The sequence below is a fragment of the Acanthisitta chloris genome, unplaced genomic scaffold (genome assembly GCF_000695815.1).
Source record: "Acanthisitta chloris isolate BGI_N310 unplaced genomic scaffold, ASM69581v1 scaffold12338, whole genome shotgun sequence".
Lineage (NCBI taxonomy): Eukaryota > Metazoa > Chordata > Aves > Passeriformes > Acanthisittidae > Acanthisitta > Acanthisitta chloris.
Window position 1 is genome coordinate 11,799 of NW_008685419.1, and position 7,938 is coordinate 19,736.

Genomic DNA, 7,938 nt, shown 5'->3' on the forward strand with positions numbered 1-7,938 from the left:
ATACAGCCAGGCCAGTGACCAAGGATGCTAAGAGCTCTGCATGAGGTGGCACTGGAGTATATTTATTTAGGTTGTGGTGAAGAGGTTGGAACCTCTGTGGTTCTCTATAGTGCCATGGCAGCAGTGGCTGGGTGAGATGCATATCTAGAGGTCTCTAGAGTAGCTGCAATGTCAGCAGGCAGTGCTGGGGTCTCAAAGCCAGGGGAACCTCATCCCAGGCAGATGCCTGCTGGGGCAGAACCAGCCCTGGCAAGAGCTGTGGAGACTGGAGGGCTGGCAGGGACACAGTGGGAGAGGAAAATCACATTGCTGCTGTACTGGCTGGTGGTTGCAGCGTTTTCCAGACTCGTAGTCCTGTTTCTGGAGCCTGGAAGCTCTCAGGACAAAATGTTTCCTTCTCAGCAATGTGAATGCCTGAGAAAAGGGAGAAAAATAAATCCACTGATCTGAAGATATGTAGGAACCAAGAAGAGGAGCACAGTCAGGAAGAAAAGTGTCCACTCCCAATCATGCTAAGATAGGCTCCAGCTCTCCTTTTGAGAAGAATAGGCTTGGTAGCATGGAAAACTTCCGACCTGATGATATTTAACAGATTAAAAACCCCTTCTGTAATGCACAGGGGTCTGTCAGCTATCGTTGCACTTTTGAAAAGAAAAAAAAATCAATAGTTTTCTCACAGTACTTCCAGTATATCTCTGCAGTATACAAGATGTACAGTATTAAATATCATAGTATCCAGAAAGATGTCCTTCATAAATACCATTGGGTCCAGGGATTCAGCCTTTGATTTTGACGAAAGCCAAGTTATGCCTATACTATTTGCATTAAAAGGTCCTAGCCGGAAAATATATTAGTATAGTCTGGAACTGTCTTAGGGTGGTGGCAGGACTCTGGTCCTAGACAAGTCTCTTCCTTTTTCCCCCCACATGACTGCAATAATGGTATAAAATCACAATACTCATTATTTTAAAGACTATTAGGTAAATATTTGAACCAGTTTTGACCATGATACGTGGCTTATAACCTCGGAGGTCAAGTTTATTGTTCTTCCATTTCATGGGTTTTTTTAATATTCAGTGGAATCCAAATCCCTCTATTGTTTTAAAGCCTTTCACCTACAAGGGGTAATGAAGACTACTGAAGTTGCTTGGTTTTGATCCAACAATATATATCCATTGTAGGTATATTGCTTGCAGTTACCTTTGCACTGGAGGTAGGTAGAGCTGTTGTTATTGTTCATACTCAGTTGAAGTAACTTATGACAGGTAGAGAAACAAAAGAGAGAGAAATAAAAGCAGATCCACACTAACACTAGCTACCCACATTCTGCCAGTGACAAAGGAATGCGTCAGAGCCAGTTCTTTCTCAAGTATCTGCAACAAACAACAAGCTTGTGGCAGCACCACTGAACATTACTAATCCCCCCATGTAACCAGGAAGCCTACTGTAAATTTCTGAATTTGAGGAAGAAACAGCTAATAAGTGAGTATGGATATAGATACCCTTACACCTCTCACAATTTTTCTTTAAAGCAAAAGCATTTTCTTTCCAGCCATTTGATAAACATAGCTTTGCCTGTGATCACTCATAATGCATCATGCTGTGCCATTAAGACAATCTGTTTCATCATACTAGGATATGAGGCTATCCACATGTCAGTGAGTCTTACCACAGCACCTATTTTTAAATCTCTCAAGCTCAGAGATACTAGGAACATCTGCTGTACTCCAAAGGTTACCATGATCCCCTGGCCTCCATGTTAAACTTCATCTCAGGTTAAAGAAAAAACCAAACCAAAAAAAAGCCTAATAGAGTATGTCCTTGGTAAAAATAGTCTTACTGATTCTGACACAAGTTTGTCAAAATCCTGATTTCCTCTGAAAAAATATAACTACAGAGAGGAAGATGGGGTCACAGTGTTTTTCCAAAAGCTGAGCTGTGCATTAAAGGTACAGCTAGCATCATTGCTATAAATGTAGTATAACTATACAAGTGAGATTTTATTAATCTTGTTTGCTTTTGAAGAGAAAATATTGTTAAACATTTGAAAGTTATCAAATTAATTCATTACATACTAATCTCAGAAAATACTGTAAAAGAGAACATTGCCACAATCCAAATTCAGTTCTTCTGAACAAATATGAATGTTTCGTTTTGTCCTTGGAGTCACATTAAGATGATCCTTTTAAAAATAAGGCTTAAAAATGGTCCTCTGGGAAATTATCAGAATAGCGATTTGACATTCAAGACTGAAGTAGGTTGGCCCTGCTCTTACATCCAGTTAAACAAATATTTACTTTGTCTTAGCAGGAGAAGGCTCATATCTGTATCGCTTGAATGCCACATTAATTGGACATTTTTTGAGCAGGAAACATTTATTACTGTCCCTGTGAACAAAATTATGTACAAAAGGATTTTAAAGGCACTTCTGGTGCAAACTTTCACCAGAGGAGTAACCTGGTGATACTCAGTCTTTCATCTCTTCAGACTCAGTAGGAACCACAAAGACACAAAAAATATTTTATGACAGACCACAAGACCTTTAATTATAATATTAATTATAAATCTGCTTTTTTTTCCTAACTGAGAGAAAAATAGCTAATCAGGGAGATAAATAAAACTATCCCTACTATAAGTAATTTTAGTGCTTTCTTATATTGAACAAGATGGTAATCTTACACTGTTTTAACTCATAGTAATTCCCTTGGCTTTATGAAGCTCTCCACCAAACTGGGGTTTGTTTAGTATTCATAAGTATTTTGTCCTCTTAACCAAAGGACTAAGAAGCTGTGCAAGAGGTCAGAATACAATCTAAATCTTTGCTTTCTGCTGGTTTTGTGGGTTTTTTTGTTTCTTTTCTTTTTTTTCTCTCTTTTTGTGGTGTTAGCACAACTGGGAAAAGCGCAAGCTGTTTACTGCAGGAAAATTAAACTTACTTTTATGTAACTACTGGGACCAAATCCAGAGCAAAATAATTGCATATTTTTAAGACTCCATCAGTTTCAATGCACATCTCATAAACGTAATTGTCTGAAGCCTCAATGATACATTCTCTCAATTAATATCCTGGAGTATGAGAATAGATTTCAGGTAGCTTAGCCCCATCTGATCCTCACTGCAAATCACAACAGGTACAATTCAGAACCTCATTCCTTCTGCAGAACTAAATTGCATTGTGCTCTACTTGAGATTGCTCCTTGAGACTGTTCAGGGACTGAAACTTATTCAGGACACAGTTGATCTCTTACTGGTTTTGTGGGAGTTCATTCTTCAGAAAAGCTGCTGCAAGGCCATTTATGTCAGACAAATTACAGTTAGTTCCCAGGAGTTCTCAGGGGCACATAACACCAATCTCCCCCTTGCACATCATCACACCTGCAGTCAGCAGGGGCCCTCAAGTGCTGTTCCTTTCGCAGAAGAGACGGCTGAAAAAAGCAGTGAATGAGACTGCAAACTCTATGGCACTTGTTTTTCCTCTTGATCTGAAATAGTCTAAAATTGGAGACCTTCCAGAAAGTTGTGCAAAACACCTCTGTGAGACTTTCTGGAGAGGGAATGAGGGCTCACTCCCCAGAGGTGAAGTGGAATGAAGAAATATCTCTGTACAGGACTAGCTGATTAATTCAATACACCCAGGATCCTAGGGCCTTACTAATTCTATGAGAGAAAAAAAAAAAAAGTAGATACTTGGATGCACAGTTTTGATTATTTTAATAAAAATTTATTTTAAGTCTTTGGAGTCTTATACGCTGTTATGTGCTCTGACCTAAGCAACTTCACGTTGTAATAGAGCTCCAAGACCAAACTATCCTTTGCTGTTAAGCTACTCTCTCCATTTTTATTTGTCCATGTAGTGGTTTAATCCCAGGCAGCAGCCAAACTCCGTACAGCTGCTCACTCACTCCCCCACCAGTGGGATCAGGGAGAGAATCATAAGGGTAAAAGCAGGAAAACTCATGGGTTGAGATAAAGACAGTTTAATAGGGAAAGCAAAAGCTGCACACACAAGCAAAGCAAATCAAGGAATTAATTCACTGCTTCCCATGGGCAGGAGGTGTTCAGCCATCTGCAGGAGAGCAGGGCCTCATCACGTATAATGGTTCCTTGGGAAGACAAATGTCATCCCTTCAAACATCCTCCCTTCCTCCTTCTTCCTCCCACTTTATATACTGAGCATGATGTCATATGGTATGGAATATCCCTTTGGTCAGTTTGGGTCACCTGTCCTGGCCATGTCTCCTCCCAGTCTCCCATGCAGCCCCAGCTTCCTTGCCAGTGTGGCAGTATGAAAAGCAGCAAAGGCCTTGGCTCTGTGCAAGCTCTGCTCAGCAATAACAAAAACATCTCTATAATATTAACCAAACAATAATAATAATAAGCAGCAGCACAAATTCAAAACACAGCCCCATGCTACCCACTGTGAAGAAAATTATCTCTACCTCAGCAAAACCCAGCACATTCCCTTACACGGAATAACAGGTCTGATCCTTATAAAAGAATTTGTTGAATTACTGCCATGACAATGATTGAAGAGAGTAGCATTGGAAAAAAAATGAGGACATCTGTCAAAGATGAGAGGTTGACTAGATCAAGCTATCCCTAAGAAGCTATAGGAACACTGCAGCATATTTCATTTACACTTGTTCAAATACATGAAAGGTAAAGGTTTCTTTTCCACAGTTTGGTGATTGTTCTGGCTGAAATAGAACTTCTGGCCTGTTCCCAATGTATGAACGTCTATAAAAGACAAGATCATACTAAGAATTTTCTGATCACCACCACCAAAAACCGCAAAAAAACAGGCTAGAAAAGGCTTTTATTTAAAGAACATAACATAAATTAATAATGGTTTATTTTCTTTGGTTATAGTACTGACTACATGCACTGTAACAAGCTGATTTCTACTTTCCATGCATGGATTTAATAAGCTAATGCTTACAGTAGAACATAAGCAGAACTCAATCTATAATTTACAATGGTAAACAAGAACTAAAAAGCAGAGTTCATTCCACTATTATTAGAAATGCAAATAATCTACCTTTGTTTACAGCAGAAATGAAGACAGCATCTGTTACACTATTTATGCAATAGCATTCATATAAAGATCTTACCATATTCATTTTTGACAAATAAAAGGTCTAATAAGAGGAGATACATCCAGGCTGATTCTATGTTTGTATCACTATATAAATTTATCCTTTATGATACATAAGGTTATTTGAAGGTTAGCAAAAAGTCATGAACAATATGGGAAAAAAATAATTCCCATTTCCTCTCTGAAACATTAATTTCCATTTCCTTAATAGTGTTTAAATCATATTAAGCGCTCCAAAATAAAGGGACTTCTTAAGTCTCTGGAATTTCCTTGGCAAAGCCAATAGTAGTGTTAATCCACACATTGTTGGTAGTGCTGTTCTGAAAGTTGATTTCTATAATATTTTCATGCTGTTTAACAACAGCCTTATAAAGGAAGAAATAGAGCTAAGTTGCAACACCATCCTATTTGTCACTTTTAAAAAAATAGGCATTTAAGTATAGTTTTATTTATTTAACACTAACATCTATGGTATCTACAGCATACTGATGAACATGACCCAATTAGAGGAGTTCTTGCATAAATTTTTCTGTGGCTTCTGAAGACCTTTTGGTCTTCAAGTTCCCAAGTTCAGTAAATATCAGAAGACTGTGTGAGCCCTCTCCTGGTGAAGAAAATTTATCTCCCTCCAGCTGTTGTTTGTCAACCAGAGATTATAATACAGACACTTCAACTGTAAAAGAAGATAGTGTTTAGAGTTTTTGATGTTATTTTCCTCCTGAATGCACTCTTAAGGTTTTTTAATACATTAATACTTTTTTAAGTTAAAGAAGTCCCTAAAACACTGGCTTTGTTTTCCAAATACTACCTTACAAATTGAAGCAGAAAGTCAAGGAAAATACTTCTCAAAAACCTGCTATCTGCAAACAAATACAAGCTTCAAAATACTTTCACACCAGTACAAATTTTTGCATGGTGAAAAATGACATCCATCTGGAAATATTGCAGTGTTTTAAATATAGCTACTTGAAAGATTTGTTCTTTTAGTGATAGGTATTGAGAAGTTTGTACATACACAGACATTCACTGGGGGGGATGAATGAGCAAGCAAAGTCTGCAAACCCCATCACATCTAAAGGGAGCTGTGGGATCCTCTGAGATGGACAGTGAAGAGGAAGACTCTAGGCAGGAGCACATTTTTTCTCCTGTGCAACCAACAAGAGATGGCATGTGCTGGGTGCACAGGTTATTCTTTCATACTATCAAAACTGTGTATTTTCTTATGCATTCCCCTTCAGTCCTAGTACACATATGAGACAGATTGCCCACATTATTCAGAAAGGGGAGGAAAGCATATTAAACACAGTCATAGAATCATAGACTCAACTGGGTTGGAAAAGACCTCCAAGATCATCAAGGTAGAGTCCAACCCTACCATTGTTACTTTTTGTCATCCACCTTTCCCCGTCTATTGTTACTGTTATCAGATTTTGCACTTTACCTAACACTTGTAACATAAATTTGGCTGCTGCTTCTGCTGTGCTCTGCCCTTTCCCTGTAGTAAGCACTTAATTTCGGTTGAAATGCTGAATTGAAAAATCAAGTCTCTTTCACTTGCATTTGTTCTCCTGCCTATCTTCATATCTAAGGTAGCTTGATTTACTGTTTTAATTTTAAGGACACTGAGTCTTTCTATTTCATAACTTTTGAGGCCCTGAAAACATTTTAAGTTCAAACAATCTTAAGTTCAAATCATACTAAGTCAATGAACTACCAAGTGTACTTGAGACTAGCTTAGCACCTAGATAGCTGAGAGGCAAAGGAAGTTTAAGTAATGTCAACATGATAAGAATACATATGTGTCTAAAGCAAAGATCCTAGTTTGAGAGCTTCAGAATATACAGAGGCAACCAACACCCTTCCATTTCAGTGGGACCTAAACATTAGAGCAGTGATCATGCCCCCACATCTCAGGGAGAGATAGACTCCATACAGCAGTTTCCCAAGTATCTCTCTGGGAAGCAATGGTGGCCCAGGCAGCCTAAAATGAACTCACTGAACTCGCTCATTTGCATCAAATTAATCTCAGCTGAAAGGTGAGCAAATGAAAGAGGCTTATGGGCCTGTTTTTCTGTACAGGAGCATAAATTGTGTTGCCTTATCTGAAGGGTAAGCATGGAGATGGCAGAGGTTGGCTGTGTAGCAACTGCCAGTGGAAGAAATGTTCAGAAAACAAGGAGTTTAATACATACACTTTGCTCTTAATGTTGACACATGATTGATTGAGGTGTGGTGTGTAGTCACTTTAGCAAGTCAGAAAGGCTACATACAACTGAAACTTTACACATTTGATAACTTTTATGATGTGCAATTTGCAATCAGCTATAAAAACAACTGTTTCATAATGTAAAGTTTTCTGCCTGAAAAGGGAAGGTCTAATTTGCAGCTAGAATAATGTTGTTTTCCTTAGCAAGAAGGAAAACTGGAGCAGAGAGTTCATGCATTGAAGAGTCTTCCATGAGTTCAGGGACAAGCATTCCCAGTTCAGCTTGGATTAGCACTGCTATCTTTTGTAGAGCTCAAAAAAACTGAAATACTATAAGGTCCCCTTATTAAAAAGGAAATGCTTTTATATAAATATGTAGCTTAGATTCCCATTTCACATGATCTAATACAAGACCTTGTTTCCTCTGCTTCTTTTAGAGCAGCAAAGCACATCAACACTGCTATTTCTAGCTTCAACTATGTATAAGCTAGAGTCCAGTATAGCAATAAGACATAGGAGTCAACTGGGAAAAGTAATATTTGGAGGCAGAATAATGCTAGCCAAGTTGATCCCTAGGCTGCTATGGCTGAATTGTGCTGTAAAGATTCAAAGTGACAGGTAGGAAAACAGTTCCATA